The following is an 18867-nucleotide window of genomic DNA, read 5'->3' on the forward strand; positions in this document are numbered from 1 at the left end:
TTTCTAAGAAACAGAAATACATGAACTGGCTTTAAGTATACTGATCTCTGTTGATTTGAGGACGTAGAGATGGAGGGTTATTGGTTCTCAATAAGAAAGAGGTTCCTTACACTTGCTTTAAACCACTTTCTTCTTATTTTGCTGTATTATTATTTACTCAGTAGTCACACATCTGCAGACATCATAGAACAAACAGAGAAAATCACAATTACTTTGCAATTATTCACCCAGGTGTTGGAAATCTAGAAGTCAAACTTGATGCTTCTGCTTCCTTCTTGCCCCACAGCAATCTGTCAGGAAGACCTTTTGGCTCTATCTTCAAGACAGATCTGTATCTGTCCACTATCTCTCATGTCTAGGGCCACCACTCCAGCTTCCTGGACTTTTCAAAAAGCCTCTGAAGAATTGCTCTGCTCCTACCTCCCAGCTCCCACAAAATTCTCCACTACAGTCAGAACAAGGTTGCTAGATTTAGCAAATAAAAATATAGGACACCCAGTTAAATGTGAATTTCAGATTAACAACGATTTCTTTTCAATTATGTAAAATAGTATTTTCAATTATTTTTTACTAAAAAATTATTCATTGTTGACCTGAAATTCACATTTAACTGGGTATACTGTATGTTTTCTGGCAATCCTAAATAGAATCATCTCTTTAAAAATGTAGATCTGATCACATCAATCCCCTAATGATGTCCTATTGCTTTCTAAATAAAGGCAAAATTCCCTGCCAAAGCTTTCATAGACTGACTACCTCTCTGGCCTTGGCCATGCCGTTCTCTCACTCTGCTCATCAAGCTGGCCCTCTTCCTGCTCCTTGATCCAGTCAAGTCCATTGGATCTGCTATTTTCTTTGCCTGGAATTCTCTTCCCCAGACCTTTACCAGCCTGGGTCCTTTTTGTCAATTAGACCTTGACTCATGTGTCTCTTCTTTACTGGACCTTCTCTGTCTATTCAATCTAAAGAAGCTCCCCCATCAATCTCTGTCACATCACTTGGTTTTATATTCTTCATAACACATATCCCACTCTGAGATTCTCTTGTCTGTTATGTCTCATTCATCGGGCTACATGAAGTCAGGGAACTTTCCCTGTTACAGTCCCAGCATCTAGAATTGATTCCCAGCTGATACACAGTAGTTCATCAATAATGTTGAACAAATGACTCTATCTCTCTAGCTGAACAAGGGTCCATCCAGCTTTGTAGCACTACTCTGTCAATCCATGTCACCAGATCATTTCTATTAGAATGAGCAGATACAGCAGTCCAGAGAGGATGAGAGAAACTGAATTACTTCCTGTTGAATTATATTTTTTACTTTGTTGACTCAATTGTCTGCACTTACGGACTAAGAACAAAATTTCCATGATCCATCCTTAAGTGAAAAAAAGCAAGTTACAAAATGGTATATATAGTATGACCCTTGTAATACTCATAACATAATAAATATTTGTTGAATGAATCATGTTTTTCTAAAAACATGTCTATATACAAATGCCTGGAAAATGGCCTGAAAAAACAGACACCCAAATGTTTAAAAAAGTAGGTATTCTTGGCAACAAGTTTGTGAGTAATACTTTTTTCCTTTACATTTTCTTCACATTTTTCTACCATGAGAATGTAAGCATAATCATTTTTATAATCAGAAATAGCAGTAAAACCATTTCATTTTTTAAAAGAAGAAAAAGGATTTACCTACAAGAAGCTTGGTATTTGAACCTTTAATGAAGATGCATTAAATGTTATAAAGGGATGGTTGATAGAAAAGGAACTACAAATGACTTTTAAACATACGAAGATACGCTCATTTGCAGAGAAACATAAATTAAAACTCCTCTAAGATATTCTTTTCACCTATTTGTTTAACAAAAATCCCAAAGCTCAATTATACACTCAGAATCAAAGCTCCATAGTACATTAATTGTGGCTTAGCAATCTTTTTATTCTTCTTTTCTTATATCCCCAGGGCATCACCCAAATGTTTATTTCATCCCTACTTTCTCCTTTAACTCTAGAGTGATTCCTAAATGTGTGTTTTAGAATCACCTGGTTGAGGGTGGGTGTACATTTAACTGTCCTTGTTCCCTCAAACCAACTAAATCAATATGTTGGGATAGAAACCAGGCATCAATATTTTTTGAAGATCGTCAGAAGATTTCAGTGCTCAGCAAAGTTTGGAATCACTGCTGTAGTGTTTCTGGTCCATGCTCACTCCTAAAGAGGACCTCAGTGTTGAGCATAAAGTCCACCTGCATCAACAGAGCCTGAGTCAGGACTGAGCCTAAGACTATCTCTGTCAACACGGCAACTACTCTTCCCAGGAAGTTCTTGTCGAGGAAGAAAAAGCTGTAAACTGATAAATAACTTTCCTATTTGCTTTTGTCTGGGCAAATAGTTTGCTCATCTGTTCAAATAGCTCTCTTCTCAGGACAATAGACTGCTTACCTTGGCAAATGGTTCACTTGTCAAACAACTGTTTATTTACCCAAGACTTGACCTGCATCTTGTTGCCTCCACCAATACTAAACTATCATGTCATGAATTTTGCTCAGTCCCAATCAGATCCTCCCTTAGAACTGCCTTAAGCCACTTGAACTCAGACCCCAAAACCCTGTATAAAACCCCTGTATAAATATTTTCCCCTTGGCGTTGCTTAACAGGTTTTTCTATGGTCTTCAGGGGACTTGGCTTTTGATAATGTAATTTCACTGACCCTTTATCTTCATCGTTTGACTCCTGTAAGCTAGGAGGAAGAGCATCCTGACCTCAGCCGTGTGAAACCCATCCTGTCCTACAAATCTAGATCCCTGAGTCATTCTCTTCTTTGGAACCTTCCCCTATTTCTAGGAGAACCACCCTTTTGTTCCTTTACTCACACACTCACAATACTTCTGACACCAGACATGTGAGTTTTCCACACACCAAGCAATTCCCTGCAACACCAGCTGGGTGTCCTATAATTCAATTCAATTCTGACACTATCTACCTGCAGCTAGCATCAGACCCACAAGTTAAAAGCTCAATTCCACAAGACTTCCCCCACATCAGAGACCAATCACAAGTCCAGGCGATCACCTGTACTTCTAACTGACAGGCTACAAATCAGGATTCCCACAACCTCCTACTTGGATTCAGTAATTTACTAGAATGGATCACAGAATTCAGGGAACACTTATGTTTACCAGTTTATTATCAAGGACATGACAAAGGATACAAATGCACAGCCAGATAAAGAGGTACATAGGCAAGGTGTGTAGGAAGAGGCAAGCCACTCTCCAAGAGTTTCCACCAACCTGGAAGCTCTCTGAAGCCCATACTTCTGGGATTTTTGTGGAAGCTTCATCACATAGGCATGATCAATCATTAACCTGATCTTCAATCCCTCTCCCCATCCTGGAAGATAGGGAATGGGGTAGACATTTCCAAGCCTCTCGTCATAGCATGGCCCTTCTGGTGACCAACCCCCATCCTGAAGCTATGGGGAGCTCACCAAGGAGCCCACTAAGAAAACAAAAGACACTTCTATCACCCAGGAAATTCCAAGGGATTGAGGAGCTCTGTTCCAAGAACTGGAGTCAAAGACCAAATATTAGAACAAAAGATGTTCCTAGTTTCTTATCACTTAGGAAATTCCAAGGATTTTAGGAGTTCTGTGCCAGGAACCAGGGACAGAGACAAATATATATATATATTCAAAAAATTTATTTCACATCCTCCCTTCTGACTCTTTTCTTCCTATCACCGGGTGTGCTGAAACTTGCCCAAACTGAAAATATCTTTATTTGATCCTGGTACTTCTTCTCACTATAGGTTAACAATCCTTTCCTATCCAAATCCTTGAATATGTGAGCTGTCACCACAGCATCACCTTCCTGGGCAGCTACATCTCTCCTTGCTTTCTTCTTCTGACTCACCACCCAGCTGAGCCTTTTCTCCCACGTCTCACTAATGACTTCTCTATTGCCACATCTAATGCTCTTTTCATCAGACCTCCTTTTGATGACTCCACTGGATAGGACACTGTTATTTCATCTCTTCCTCTTTTTCTCTTTTAGTTTTTTGGCTTCCATGACATTTCACTTTCTCCGTGTCACTCCCTGACTTTCCTTCTCTCACTTTCTCTCTCTCCCCTCTTCTAGTTCTCTTCCTTGCCCCCAGTCTCCTCACATGCCCTCTCTGAAGGCACTCACTCTCATGACTTCTACTCTCACCTCTGAGAACAACTTCTCCATTAGTGATTCAAGCACAGGATAGAGCAGGTGCTCCACAGGCAAACATCTTTGAATTAATTAATCAGGTAGCTGATGAGAATGAGCACATCATTTCCAGGGAGTGTGTGCTGGCAGAATCTGCATCTGGAAGTGAGCAGGGATGTGTGCCCAGCAGTGGATCCATAACCTGGAGCAGACTATCCCAGTCGCTCTGCTGCATCTTAGAGACTTCATGGCTCCATTCTCATGACTGTCATTCCATCCCAGCAGGATTGCAAAGGGACACCAGCCTAAGGTCTTTGGCCAAACCTAAACATAATTGGAATGGAGTTTACAAAAGGAAAATGGCAAACACCCTCTTGAGAGTGAGATCTCAGAGTGGCGAGTCTTCAGTCTCACCCTCCCTAATGCTATGGTGGGAAACATGCGAGATCTTTCTGGTGTAGTGGGATCATAGTAAGTATCTTGCCCTATTGTAGTTCTCCCATAGGAACTGAACTAGAGATGGAAGAGAAATTCCTCAGAGGGCATATTCATGAGTTATCCCTGAAATACCTCTGGAGACATTCAGAACTGCTGTTGGGCGAGTTATATTTATGATTTAACTAGCTATCCAGTAATCACTGTCTGACAAATATGTCTAAAGCAATGTTTTAGCAGACACGGTGTTAAGTGCTGGTGACACGAATATCAGTACAACTTGTCCCCTGTCCCTAAAGAGCTCACACTCTGGTCCCCACACAACCACATTTAAACTAAGTGTTAACATAGTTAGAGAGATAGGGACAAAGAGCTATCGTGTTTGTAATAAGCGTTTAATGTTTCACAAAGTGTTTCCACATCCATTACCTCTATAATATTCGTAACAGCCCAATAAGATGGGCAGAGAAAACAGTGTTGATTCCATTTGACAGAAGAGGATATCAAAGCATAAAGAGGTCACATGCCACATAATATGTCTAGCATATGCTTGAGAGCTGGGACAGGAACCCAGGTGACAAGTAGAAGCCCCTGCTTTTGCCACTACGTTATGCTGCCTTCCTATCTCAGTTTCCTCATCTGTATGAAGTGCCAGGCTGAATGGCTTTCTTCTATAGTTCCTTCAACTATAAGACCCTCTGGCTCTACAACAAGGTCCCTCTCCCAGGGAGTTCCCAGTCCAGGAAGGACAGATGGACCAAAAAATTAACAACACTGTTCCCCTGCCTACCTTATAGGGTTGTTGCAAAGATTACATTACATTATGCACTAATCCAGTGCATTTTTTGACAATTCAATAAAACTAAATGCAGTGACTTTAGCCTTTTTTTTTGAACAACAATATAACATTTTTCTTAATTTATAATCATTTTACAATGTTGTGTCAAATTCCAGTGTAGAGCACAATTTTACAGTTATACGTGAACATATATATATTCATTGTCACATGTTTTTCTCTGTGAGCTACTATAAGATCTTGTGTATATTTCCCTGTGCTATACAGTATAATCTTGTTTATCTAGTCTACAATTTTGAAATCCCGCCTATCCCTCCCCACCCTCCGCACCCTTGGTAACCACAGGTTTGTATTCTATGTCTATGAGTCTGTTTCTGTTTTGTATTTATGCTTTGTTTGTTTGGTTTTCTTTTTAGATTCCACATATGAGCAATTTCATATGGTATTTTTCTTTCTCTTTCTGGCTTACTTCACTTAGAATGACATTCTCCAGGAGCATCCATGTTGCTGCAAATGGCGTTATGTTGTTGGTTCTTATGGCTGAGTAGTATTCCATTGTATGAATGACTTTAGCCCTTTTTATGCACCACTTTGTACCAGGTATTTCCCCAGGTTCTCATTACTTTGTCAGGTATCTGCCTCCACAGGAGACTGTGGGAGCAGGAAGCAGGCTGTACCCAGCATCACTAAGAAAACTGTGTTCATCATAGATTGTTGAGGAAACAATGAGTAAGACGAGGCAGGTTGGTCTTAGCGAGGGAGGTGGCTGAATCTATGTGCTGCATTGTTTTTACCTCAACACATAATTTTAATGTTTCTCAAAATACCTACTTTAGTATATTGGTGGAAGCTCACCGTGAGTTCAATGACTATAAAATGGGGCAGGGGCCAGAATTTCAGTAGAGGAGATGAGAATGAGGAAGAAGAAGAAGGAAGAAGAAAGGAAAAGGAAGGAGCTAGAGTATTAAAAGGTGTAAAATGCTTCTGTTTCCATAGATATTAGTTAAGTGCCAGGACTTAGTTTTGTCTTGGCATCCTTGTATTTTTTCAGTATTCTAACCGGTAACTCCAGGGCTGCCATGGAGAGACGGATGGGCGATCTCCCACGTTCCAGGAAATCTTGCTGAAGTTACAGCAGCAGCAGCAGCTCCCCCCACATTTGTCTGGAAGGCTGGAGCTTTGTGTTGTGTTGTTTTAGGCTCTCTGGCCCAGGAAGCATGATTGGATGGAAACACTGCATATCCCCACCCCAGCTCCCAGTGCTGTCTTGTGGTCAGTGAAGTAAATGCATTTTGGGCCTCTTAAGAAATGTGGGGCAGGAGACTGCACGGAGCACTGCCAACGTGACAGTGGAGGTGCGTCAGAGGCTTGGCGACAGGTGGCAGAGGCCAGGAGCCTGGGGAATCACTTACAGTCACCGAGGTTTCTTTTTCTTTTGGCTTTTGTCCCCTGATGGGAATGAGAGAGTGGGCAGCCAAGCCACAGAGCAGGAGCCTGGAGCAAGACTACTTGGGCAATTTGCACATGCGTTTCCTTCTTTAAATAATTACACCATCCGTCAGTATCCCTGGGGGCATTTGCTTATTGGCTGCCTTATTAGTCTTTTTTTTTAAGCAATCTCTTAAAGACACTTCTTCTGGTCTCATATGCACTTGCTCAGATTCGTCATTCTTATAATACTGAAGTGCTACCGTTCAACAGTTAGGAAGGAGCAGGCTTTGAATCTGGAAACAAGGGCAGCACAAGGTCAACAAGACAGTGGGCTCATTTTGTGCATGAATGACAGAGAGCGAGAGAGAGCACCAGTCACCATGGGAGAGAGGTTTGAGGGACTGGATATGCAAAGTGGGTTCTAGCTGGCAGCCCCAAGGCAATCAGCTAATGGTGGCACTGGAAATGGCAACCATTGGAAAACATTGCAAACTGAGGTTGTTCTCATCTGAAATATGACATCTACATTGATTGTAAATTCTCCCCACACAGAGCTAGGCAATGTCGCGCTGATAAACTGGCTCTTTGAAAAATGAAAAAGAAGAGCTGGTTTGTAAAGTTAACTAATTTTCATGGTGTAAATACTCTGACTTTGGCACATTTCCAGCTACCAGTGGTTGACCTGCTTGCCAAATTTCTGAATATTTAACACTCAGCTCTCTGGAGCTGGTACCAGCAGCTCCAGCCTGCCACTGACAAAGAGACAAATCTCTACTTGACACTTCCAGGCCAGCTTTGGGTCCTCATGCAACTCCCCTCCAAACAAACAAACAAAAAATTGGCTTCCGCTTTGCTGTGTGCCCCTTGGCAAGGGCTTTACTTTTTCCAAAGGTAGTTCTCTCTTTTGAAAAATAAGAGTTCAGATGATGTGATGGATGCCATTTAAAATCTCTACCAAGCCCACACCACTCTTGTCTGAGAACTGCACCTTTCTCTCTCATGGCGCCCTACTTGGATTAAGAGACTATGCATCTGTGATCTGAGCTGATTAAATCAGGGTGAACACTGATCCTATGGGATGCAATTCATTAGCTGGCCACTGGCCAATCAGATCTCTCCCTTGATTATTTGTCCAGATCAATTGGAGCTTGTATTTGGGGAAGGAAAGAGGCACACATTCACAGAGGAGGTATCCTTAGAGATTGTGCCCCTCAATCTGCCTGCTCTTTGGCCTGATTAATTTTATCTTGGAGCCTGGGGAACATACCAGCTGCTTCCAATAAACTTTTTTCTGCACTCAGGCCAGCTGGAGTAGGATTTTGTAAATTGCAACCAATAGAGCTTTAAATATGGCAGAAATGAACTTAAAGGCTTTTCTGAGCTCTAATATTACACCAATGGTTCTCAAAGTGTTACCAAACCAAACTTGGGTCTGCTTGCTCATGCACAGTAAAGCCAATCTACTGACACTGGGTTGTGGTAGAGAGAAGTGCAGCGTTTATTGCGGGGCGCCCAGCAAGGAGTCTAGGCATCTAGTGCTCAAAAGACCCGAACTCCTCAAAGGCTTCTAGAGAAAGGTTTTTGGAGACAGGGGAGGGAGGGGGGTTGTAGACTGTGTGCTCAGTTCATGGACATTCTTCTGATTGGTTGGTGGTGAGGTAACCAGGAGTTAACATCATCAACCTTCTGGTTCCAACGAGTCTGGGGTCTGTGTGCCAGTAATCAGCATACAGTTAGCTTCTTCCACTTGATCGGAGTTTCAGTATCTGCAAAACAGCTCAAAACAACAGAATATTATCTATAGCCCTTGCAGAGGAATTAAGGTCCTTGACTTTGTTTAATGGTTAAACTATTACTATTTTGTCTTGCATGACTGTTTTCCTTTTTTTCCCTTCATTTTCTCACTTCTCTGATTAAATATACTCTTTGGAACTCGGGGAAGCCTAGTACACTAAAGTTTGTCCACAGACAGAAGTCAGGCAGAGGACTTGGTGGGAGGTGGGGCGGTCTGTTCCAGGACAGCCCCATAGGGTCCTGCTTGGTTACAGAAGTGTCGTCTTCCCACCAACAGCAGCAACTTCACCTGGAGACTTGTCAGAAATGCTGGTCCCAGGCCCCACCCTAGATCTATTAAATCAGAAACTCTAAGGGTAGGGCCCAGCAATGTGTGTTTTTACAAGCCTTCCAGGTAATTCTGATGTGTGCTCAAGTTTGTAGATAGCTTTATTACCACTAAAGGTATATTTTATGCAAGAAAGTCATTTTCAGAACAACCAATGCAATTTTCTTTTCTGATTGATTCATTAGATTGAAGTCCAAAAGATGATTTTTTATTGGTTAAAAGAAACTAATTTTAATGAGTTACATGTACTACTTTCACAACTTAAAAGAGATTACAAGAAATTTTGGTTTTTCTCTTTTTTTTAATTTTCATTTCAGTGAACTAAGATTGAACATCTCAAGGACAAGCCTAAAAGAATATAAAGAGAAGAAAAGTGTGAAGAATGAAAATGCTTCATTTTCAATACATGGACAGAAAAGTAAGTACCAAATAATTTCAAAATGGTGAAGGGCTGGTAGGAAATACAGAACAGATAACCCAGATGCTGTGTGGTTTTGCATTGGAGAGGATTTCGCAAAATGTGCCATTAAACTCTGAAATGACTAATAATTTCTGGTGTTGGGAAACTGCACTAATGATGGCTTTACATAAGTACAGTAAAAAGTGAAACAGGAAACTATGACTTAACTTCATCCTGACACTACAGTTTTCACTGTTAGGATTGGAGAGATAAGGTTAGATAGGAATTTTCACTATAACAAGATCTTAAACAGGCAGTTTGAATGGATAGGGCTCATTTGTAGGTTGATTGTTTGAAACTAACATATTGTTTTCCTATGGAAATCATACTGTTGGAGAGCAGATTGCAGGGACATCAACGAAATTTTTGATGAAGTCAATTGCAGTGCTGGTAACACAGCAGCATCTCCCTCACCCACCCCTACAGAAAGCACAGCGGCGGAGGAGGGGAATCAGGGAAGGGCGGGGAGTCCCCTGGTGGAAGGAAGGAGGGGGCTCCCTTCGCAGAAGTGTCAATAGCAGGGGGACTAAGGGTGTAGGGAGGTTCTGCAACTGGGAGTCCAAATATGTGTATTGTTAGTAAATTGGATCACCGGAAGTTGGGAACTGCCCTTATTTGCTAATGGATGCTGTGCCTACTGTGGTGTCAACCTCTGAATCAAACCGGAAGAGCACAGTGGTTACCTTTGCTGGCTCTGCAGGCAGATGGATTCCGGTTTGAACCCCCATTCTTCATGACCTGGGGCTGATTCCTAACACATGCTGTGTCTTTTGTGTCCTCATCTGTAAGAGGAGGTAATGACGATGCTGATGGCAGTGATAATGTTTACCTGACAAGGTTGTTGTGAGAATTCACTGAGATGATGCACATAAAGCACTTAACACACTGAGCATGTAATATCTGCTAGACATTGTTATATGCAATTTGTCCCTGAGATACCTTAGTTAAATGTCTCTTATTCTTTTCGAAAAAGAAAATCACAGATCTGAGTTTGTCTAGAGAGACTGATTAGCTAGCAAACCTAAGAAGTAAGAAGAGGACTTCAATGGTTCTGGGCAATTGCATCTATTTTCTTCTGTGAGGCAGTGACCCCCATCATGGAATCTTCAGTTGAAAGTTTTTCTGGGAATGTGTACCATAGGAATTTAGGAATTCTAGAGAAAATAAGTACAGGAAAAATTTCCATAATAACTCATGATGGAGGAAGGATGTTTATTATTATTATAGTGCTTACTTCCTTCAATCTGATTGCTTTTTGAAGGTAAGAAGATTTAAAAACAAAGCAAAGCAAAAACAAGCCCTGCATAGGAGTGCAGGGAAACTGGCCTAGGTGTATTTAGTCACGTGTCTTGCTCTTCTGACAGCCCCAGTTGCTGAAAATTTTCATGAGTGTGGTTTTGCTGTTGAGGTCCTGGGTAAATACAGATAAAACACTGCTCTTCCGGGCTTTAGAAATGCTTTGAAAGGCCTGAAGGGTTACAGCTGTTTGGCTCTGACACAGGGTTTCCCAGGGCCCTCACAGTGTGTGGGCAAAGCATCTTGGTTATGTGGCGCTCCACAAGTATGCTGGCGACAGCCAATGTCGCCTCGAGAAGACTATCGAGGAAGGACCCCCAAGCCACGCATGTATCTGTCCTGGGGATTCGGAGCCCACTGGCGTGGTGCTTCCATCTTCCAGCAGGGAGATGTAAGAAGGTTCTGTTGCTGGCCTTCTATTTACTGCAAATGATTCCATCGCAGTAACACACCCTTGAAGTCAAAATATTTACAGAGTAAGAACGAATTCAAAAGAACATGAATCCTTGCACCAGACAGAGTTTGAGAGCCCTCTTGCTGTTTCTCTGGGTCTGTCCTGGTTAGCTGTAGATCCTCAGGCACTGCATGGGTCCCCTCGGAGTGCCAAGATAATGAATTCAAACTAGAGTGAGCTCAAGGCAGTAGATGAGTCGTACAGACACAAAAAGTTCTGGGGTCAGGAGGCCAGGGGTTCTGGGTCTGGCTGGCTCACTTGTTAATGTAGTCAGGTAACCGCTGCCAATAAAGGAGTGTCTCCAGTTAGGGCCCAGTCTAAGTAGTTTTCTGAAAAAGGAGTTTGTGCCTAGAACTCTACTCTATGGATGCCTTACATTAGAAGAAATAACCTTCTCTGCTGACAGACAGACCCTGATAAGATGGTATGTGACAATTTGCTTGGAGTATAAGCCCTCTTAATATTTTAATAAGAAGCAGTTGGAGACTTAAACAGATCATTAACCAAAGAATTAAATCTTTATGTATGCTGGGTGCAATGGCAGCTGATGTGGGCCGTACTTCTTTTTGGCGGGGGAGTGCTGTACTTTTGAGTACACAGTCCTGCCTGGTAGTCATAAATGACTTCTATTATACTTGTCTCATTGGACTGAATTTTCTCTTCTCTAAAATGGGGATAGCAACCCTTGGCTTTGCTGACTTAGAAGGATACATAATGGCAAGAAGAGATAATAGACATGAAATTTTAAAAGTATTGACACCAAGGCATTTTACTATAATTTTTAATAGACAGCAATGTGGTGTTAAGGAAAAAGCCTTGAGTTTTGGAGTCAGGCAGATCTGAATTCTGAATGCTCTATGTTAGCTGTGTGACAGATCATTGGGCCTCTGTGAGCTTCTGGTTTTTTACCTGTAAATACGAAGATGGCCCCCACCTCCCAAGTTAATTGTGAAGCACATGAGAATGGGATGCTGTTCTGTGCTCTTCGTGGTGCTAGGGACCAATAGATGCTGGCTGTTATCATTCCTCAGAGTACCATACAAATGTGAGGTTTTATTATCTACAAGGGGCAGTTACAGTAGGAAAGCTGGTATAGTCTCAGGTTGATGAAAGGCTGCAGGACCTTTGAGGATCCAAGGGTGCTCTGGGGTACCCCACAGAGCCCAGTCTGAACTGAAGTAGGAGGGCTGTGAGCTCCATTTCACACCCCAAGGCTGTGCTTCAAGGTGGCCTCCTTGGTGTCTTTGACCATTATTCCACAGTTATCTTATCTTTCAGGTATCCCTTAAAATGCTAGCTTTGAGTGATGGAGCCCAGTCTGTCTTATTCCCTAACATATCACCAGCCCTCTGTACAGGGCCTGAGACACAGTAGGGGATCTACTGACATTAATTAAATAGGTGAATGACCAGGATCGGCCACCTGGACCTGCATGGGCTCTTCTACAAAGTCCAGTCTGAACCTGAGCTCCAGGAAGTTAGGATTGGGAGAAGGATTTGTGGTCACTTACTGTGAATTTAACACCCAGATGGTATTGAGGCCAAATATAAGTAGTGTGAAATACATGGGAATGAGGTGGGCTCCTTTCTACCCCATGTCAGTCTGGAAAAGCCATGCGTGTTGATGTTCAGACCTGCAGGAAGGAGGGGAAACGTTAGCTTAAATGTCAGGAAGGCAGATGCACATCAGTACGTATTGACCCTTTCCGAGACAGGTCCAGGGATCATTCATTCATTCAAAAAATATTTACTGAGGCCCTACTATCTGTCAAGCATTATTCTAGGCACTCGATATATCAGTGAACAAGACAGATAAAATCCTTGTCCTCATGGAGTTTCCCTTTGAGTGGGGCCAAATAGACTGTAAGCAAAGGTGGATGACAGGAATAAGATGAAGAAAACTAATGCCATGTTAGGGAATGGAGAAAGGCCAGTTGATGCTGGCCATTTGTTGGGAGCTCAGCTGGAGCTGTCAATGGCAGTGCCAATGCATGTTGCTTGACCTTCTTACAGTAGGGCAGCTGGCTTCCAAGAGCAAGTATCCCAGGTAGTTGCATTCCAAGAGAGCCAGGCAGAAGTTTCAAATGGATTCTTATGATCTAGCTTTACAAGTTCTGAACTGTTATCTCTGCTGTATTTTACTGGTCAGCCCAGCCCGTATTCAAGGGAAGAGGAGTAGGACTTCACTTCTTGGTGCAAGGAGCAGTATCCATGTACAGGGAAGGAAAGAGCTGTTGGCAGCCATCTTGGGACACCATCTATCACTGATGCCCTAAGTCTGAGATGTGTACTGATACTCAAGTCTGAAATTCAGGGAAATACTGGGTCTGTGGAAATTGAACAGGAAAGTTCTCTTCAGAGATCTTTAGACTCTTAGACCTGATATTGGTAAATTAGAAACAAATTACCCTCCTACCTTTTTTTTAAAGTTACCTAATCAGAACCATATGATTCTGTTGGATATGTCTGTGGTAGCTAATAAAAACCATCATTAATATTTATTAGTTACTTAACACAATGCCTGATACTGTAGACACATAGTAAGTGTTAATCATTTTTATTAGTTAGTACATTTTCTAATGCTTCCTTATTCACATTCTTTCTAAGCTGCTGAAGTATCCCATGCTGTGTCCCTGTGGCATGCATTAGTCTGGTTATAACCATATTGGGTTGATTGTTCCTGATGCTGTAAAACAGTTTGGATGACCTATTCTTCCATTTGACCCCACTATTAGTATGTGTACTATTTCTCAGCCTGGACTCTTCTGGCATATTTCCTGAGTCCACAAAATCTATAGGAATTAAACATTTTTGGATTTTCATTTTTATGGCCATCTTAAAGTAATAGCATATTCTGGAACTCTCAGACTGCTCCTCTTGTCGAAGGACTCCATGCAATTTCATAAGGGCACTTGCTCTGAACATTTGGTCATGTTAATACCAAGTGAAGCCAAATTACCTTACATCATACACTCTAAGCTTTCACAAGTCATTCCATAGAGAAAGGTGGTGGGAGAATGGGATGGCCTGTATCATTGGCATGTGAGACCATAAAGACCCCAGAGCTGACCAGTCGTACATATTCACAAAGTCAATAGCTAACACAAATTAGCAATGGTTAGATATAAATGTAGTAGTAAAAAACAAAGAATTTTTTGGTTAAATAGTATTTTTTAATTTTAATATTGTATTTTGGAGTGTGCTCAATGACCTTTCAAGATAATGGATCTGTTGTTAAAAGGAAGCTTATTTTTGAAAAAGATAAGCAATGAGGATGATAACAATAATGGTTCAAATGATGGTCCTAGTTTGCAACAAGTGATACAGAACACTAGTAATCAAGCATCAGCAATTCAGTGGCAGCAAATAACACCATCCATTACTCTCAATTCATGTCAGTAATTTGTATTTTATTGGTTTTGTAGCTTAGTTGGTATTTAATTTGTGAACTTGATTTAGTTTTAAATTTGCGTAAGAGCTGTGAGCATAAGGCATTTACACTTCATTCATCTTAAAGAATCATTATAATTAAAATGATTTAAGTGAACACTGACAATTTAAAATATTTTTCCTCAAATGAGATGCTTCATTATTCATATTTAAGAAACACTGACTTAGTGAATAGGTGCATATAAATCCAAAAATAACAGTCTCATCTTAGTCTAAGAAGTAAAAGAACAAAACTCAGGGTCCATTTTTCCCTCCCAGAGATGTTTATATGTCCAGTTGCTTTTTGTTGTTTTTTGTTTTTTTAAAGACTTTTGGTTTGTTTTGCCTGTGTAGAACATAGAAAAAATTTGAACATGCATTTTGGATGTGTTTTATGATTTTTAGAGAAATTTGCTCCTGTACTCCAATTATACCAGTGTACTTCCAGTTCCAAGAACATGCCAAGCTCGTTGCTACCTCAGCACCTTTGTACTTGCTATGTCTTCTGTCTGGTCTGGACCACCTTCCCTTGGCTTTTGACATGGCTGTTCTTTTCACAGGTCTCTGCTTAAACATCCCTTTGTCAGAATGTTCTTCCATGATGACCTCTGTATGAAAGAGTTTCCTCCTATTTCCCCTCTTCACCTTCTTTATTTCCCTCATAGTACTTACAGGATCCCTCATGATGTAAGATGTTTATTGCACTTTCCACTGCCTGTCTCCCTCTTCAGACAGTAGTTATGAGATGGAAGGCTGCGTGTCTGTCTTTTTGACCTTTGTAGCATCTAGCACACTGTGTGGCACAAGGTAGGGATCCAATAAACATTGATTAAATTTGGAAATACAGTAATAACTGCTTTTATGACTTAGTATATGGCATCTATGAAGCCATTGTGAAAGTAGTGAACTAAAAGAAAACCAAACAGGCAGTAGAAGGACTAGGTGTATTGATTGAGCTGAGTGGTGCAAAGCAACGAGAAGTAGGGATCAGCTTCCCAACATAGTGTAACTTTGTTCTTTGAGCTGTAAATACTCAATTATTCACCTGATTCCTATGGGTTGTCTTTCCCCAGTTTGATGAGGAGGTTAAGGGGTAGATAATGATCCCTTAAGGCCCTGTTCTATCAGGCCATGGCCGGGATGAGTGCCTTAGTCAGAATGAGAACTATGAGAGTTGATACTCACTTAATGGAGCCAGAGATAAAAATAATGACTAGTTTCTAAACGTTGGATTTTTATCCATTCATTTCAGAACTCTGTTCTATATCAGATATTTGCCATTTTTCACTGACTCTAACACGTACATTTTCCCCACCTTTAATATCTCTGAAATTGAGATGCATCACAATTTATGCCATGTCATGGTTTACTTGGTGGCCTTTTTCTTTTTAAAGGGTATATAAAACAATGTGCGTATTACAACTGGTAATATTTTAGAGTCAATAAAATAAGGTAACCCTATTTTTTGAGACAATTGTTCAATATTAATTTGTTAAGTGAAGGAATATGAAGCACCTTGTTGGGAGCCAGCCACTGTAGCAGCTTTTCAGCAAACAAATGGCCATCAATAATTCCTTCCAGCCAGAAAGTGGAGTCTGTTTTCTACTGGAATCTAGGTTGACCCTGTGATTTACTTTGATCAGTAGAATATGGGAGACATGACCCTGCATGACTTCTGGGCTGTAAGAAGACTTCCAGCTACTTCCAGCTACCTCAATGTAACTATGAACACTGAATGATGAGAGACCACGTGGGGAGACAGAGACTCTTGGAGGAAAAAGGAGTGATCCCAGCCCTCAGCTAGCAGCAGTACCCTAAGCACAGAAGCATCTCTCATCTTCCAGCCCCAGCTGATCTGCCTCAAATAACACCATATGGAGCAGAGGTGAACCATCCCACTGAGCTGGGTCTGACTTCCTGACCCCAGGATTATGAATAATAACTTGGCTATTGTTTGAAGGCACTAAATTTTAGGGTGATTTGTTCCATAGTAATAGATAGCAATGGAGTTAGGACTTAAGTCCTCCAAGCTATTTTTTAATTTTCCCCAATTTGGAACGAACTCTCCCCTTTAAATAAAGAAATAACCTTCAATGGTATGAACCTCAGAAAAATTGCTCATGTTTGTCCCTGATCTGATTTCTTGGCACTAACAAAATAATCCACAAAGTCCTGTGAGAAGTCATAGTCCAAAAACAAATCCTGCTGGGACCACTATTCATTCAAATCACCTCCCCCCCATACAATGGTTTCTACTCAATGTGATGGTGCTTCATTGAGTATCTGGGGCTCCTAAAATGTGTTTTCTTCCATCACTTGATGTAAAAGTACATATACGAGGGAACCACCTCTAAAAATGTCCAGTGCTTCTAAATAAGAAATGACAATTCTATCAGAGAACAAACACTGAATGACCACTGCTATTTAAGACCATGATTAGTCAAAGAAATAGAACTGAATGCAACAAACCTCAGAACTGCTAGGGCACATGGCTTGTTCCCCAAAGCAGCAGTCACAGCAGAGGCACATCTCCTGAGAATTGCCATTCAGAACAAGTAATACTGCTGACCAAGCAGGATATCCTCAGTTGTGCAGCCATTTCTCAATAAGAAGCATGAAAATTAGGAACATTGCAAAAGGGAGGGCAAAAACTCTGAAAGATTAATATCCGGTGAGGTGTGAGAGCAAAACTTAAGCTACTTACTTTGCAGTAACAACTTCAGAATGGAAACTTATTTTGGTAGCCTAGTGTGGAAAGTTACCATTAACTGAATAAAACCCTGGGGTCATAAAGCCAGGAATGTGCATGAATTCATGAGTCTGGCTTTCCTAAGCTTATTTTCTCTTTCAGAAGAAATTTTCCTCTATTGCTCCACAAAACATGAGTATATATGTGTTTACACTTTAAAATAAACCACATTATCTCTATTATTCCTATTCCTGTATGTCCTTAATCTCTGTATGCAATCCAATAATTATAATTGCTTTAATATTTCTTTAAGAGTAAACATGCTGCTTTTTCCCTTTGTGTCTGCCTAACCTTCTTCATGGGACAATAGAATTGAGAATGAAATGTCTCCTGCAGCCTTTGACTGGCACATGAGACCTTCTCCAGGACCTAGCTGGGGTTATAAAACCTTCCATGAGCCCAAATCAATCTGTGATCCCAGGAAACCCAGACAGCTAGTTCTTCTCCATATGAAATCTGTCTGGACATCAGTCTCCTGATGGATACAATCAAGATGCGGATCAGTGCCATCTTTATTACGATTTAGTGGAGAGTCATACTTGACTTTGGATTGCTACATAACATCCGAGAGAGGAACAGACTGAGAAAGAAAACTATGGAACAGAATCACTACCAAGAAAAAGCAAACCACAAAGGAAAGGAGAGTGTGGTGTCAGAAAAGTTCAGCCTGCCAGACACTGCCGTGAACTCGATGATTTGCAATGGGGCAGAAAGAAAGGTATCCTTTCCCTTTTGTATTTTACAAGTACAAAAACACCTCGTCATTGTGGGAAAGACACATTGATTGACACTCAGTTGGCAACACCTTTCTAGGGTCTCTTGGCTTTTTCTTTAGACCCCATCAGCAGACCTGGGGTAACAATGTCAGATATCATAGGCCATGCATTAAAAATCCTCATTTAAAGCTAAAAGAACTGCTATTGGCTTTTCTTCAAATAAATCTAGAAAAAAAACTTCACTTACTTTTCTAGTAAGGGGAGTAGGGGAATTCACACCAAATCAGAGACTCAAATTGCCTGGGGCATGACCCTTTTCTCTTGACAGGAATAGCTTAGGTAACTTTGGGGGTGACAGTGCAAGATGTCCTCGTGACCTCTCTGCGGTCCCCAACATTTCCCTCACAGCACGTGAGTGTTTTCACTTCTCTTTGTGCTGCTCTACTGAAGGACCATCAATTAAACTGACTTCTAAAGATGCAAATGGCCCTGGTAAAGGGGATAGGGTGGCAGGAACACTGATTGCGTCTCAGGGCTGAGCACAGAGAACAGGACAAGGCAGGGCTCAGGAGAGGTGTACTGAAAACTTGAAGGTTAAACATACAAGGGACATCGATCTTGTTGGGACTCCCAGGTGAGGGACCAGAGTTTGGATACTGAGGCTGAAAGGAAGGGCAACTGAGCTAGGGGGATAGCACTGGAGAGATCATAGCCTGAGTGACAGGACAAGGGCAGTGGTCTGCACTGGGCATTCAGGAAGAGGGACCTTCCGAGGTGGCAG

General features: G+C 41.3%; 1 long non-coding RNA gene across 1 annotated transcript; it reads right to left on the reverse strand.

The window, feature by feature from the left end:
• Nucleotides 1-8335: 8335 nt before the first annotated feature.
• On the reverse strand, nucleotides 8336-12970 carry LOC135321686 (uncharacterized). The gene is made up of 2 exons (XR_010381660.1): nucleotides 12704-12970; nucleotides 8336-8638 (listed from the first exon to the last, which is right to left on the reverse strand). It is a non-coding gene; the product is annotated as an uncharacterized LOC135321686 (long non-coding RNA).
• Nucleotides 12971-18867: the final 5897 nt, after the last annotated feature.

Source organism: Camelus dromedarius, chromosome 7, assembly GCF_036321535.1.
Source record: "Camelus dromedarius isolate mCamDro1 chromosome 7, mCamDro1.pat, whole genome shotgun sequence".
In the NCBI taxonomy this organism is placed as follows: domain Eukaryota; kingdom Metazoa; phylum Chordata; class Mammalia; order Artiodactyla; family Camelidae; genus Camelus; species Camelus dromedarius.